Source organism: Anneissia japonica, unplaced genomic scaffold (assembly GCF_011630105.1).
Source record: "Anneissia japonica isolate Jap-2015-1 unplaced genomic scaffold, ASM1163010v1 scaffold287799_len804019_cov200, whole genome shotgun sequence".
Lineage (NCBI taxonomy): Eukaryota > Metazoa > Echinodermata > Crinoidea > Comatulida > Comatulidae > Anneissia > Anneissia japonica.
The window spans coordinates 645,209-646,368 of NW_022716884.1; the positions used below are offsets into that span (position 1 = coordinate 645,209).

Consider the following 1,160-nt stretch of genomic DNA (forward strand, 5'->3'; position numbering starts at 1 on the left):
CTAACGTCCAGCTTACCGTATTTCACCTAGACAACTCATGGATAAATGTGGTGGTGAATATTATGCATTTAATGTGTCCATCTATATCAAAATTTTGCTTATTTCAAAGGCTATAGACACAGTAATGCACTAAAGTGACGTCAGACACCGTTGCGGATTCAAAACACACCGGTCTGTAAAAACTGTAACAACATAGATCATCAAAGTCTTCAGCTCACGAAGTGAACACAATCCCATATTTCAGCTTTTGAGGGAAAATAATGACTAATGACAAATTTTCATTGTTACGTCTTGTCGTTTACTGGAGCTCGAGTCGACATGCTTCTCCCGATGGCGTGTTTACATTGTAGTACCGTATTTTAGGGAACGCCAAAAAACAACATTATGCTACGTACTTCTGCATCCGGATTTTATGTGGAACACCAAAAAGGTAACTTTCGAACATAGTCGATTTTTGAAGCACACTCGGTTTTGAGGCACAGTCGCTTAACAAAAACAGCCGATTTTCGTCACATGAAAATGCTGTATTTATAACAAATTTTAGGTGTAATTGATTCAGTTATTATAATTTAAATTAACAGGTGTGTTTCAGTACCAAAGTTACTTTTATATGATTTACCAGTACTGTATATACATTATGTATGTATGTAGACAGTGGCTTTGTAGATGATGGATGAGGTGAGGCAATTTCCAGAGAGTGGACATTCATCTTTTTTCCTGCAATTGCAGAGAGTTTTTGGCTGTTGTTGCTTAGCAAAAAATGCTACATCGGGCTCACTGACACACCGTTCAAAACCCGATACACAAACCACAAATACACTTTTAACACCCCCAAACACAGAAACAGCACCGTACTCTCCAAATACGTATGGAAATTAAAAGATAGCAACACACCCTACAACATTAAATGGTGTATCAACGACAGAGCATCGGCTTACTCCCCAAAAACAAAACGCTGCAACCTGTGCATAACCGAGAAACTTCACATAATATATTCAGATAAACAGTCAACACTAAACAAAAGAACCGAGCTATTGTCTAAATGCAGGCACAGCAACAAATACCTACTTAAAAACAATTAACTCATTTGCATTTTCACCTGTGTTAGCATTCATATACTCACACAATCCCTGTATTCTCTCACTCCTGAAGATTGCATT

General features: G+C 37.7%; 1 protein-coding gene across 2 annotated transcripts in view; it reads left to right on the forward strand.

The window, feature by feature from the left end:
• The first annotated feature begins 213 nt into the window (after positions 1 to 213).
• The window catches only part of LOC117110056 (gastrin-releasing peptide receptor-like), a 10,058-nt gene continuing 9,111 nt past the window's right edge, over positions 214 to 1,160 (forward strand). For both annotated transcript variants that reach the window (XM_033252636.1, XM_033252637.1), the window contains exon 1: positions 214 to 430. The gene's annotated coding sequence lies outside the window, so the exon portion shown is untranslated. The remainder of the gene's footprint in view (positions 431 to 1,160) is intronic.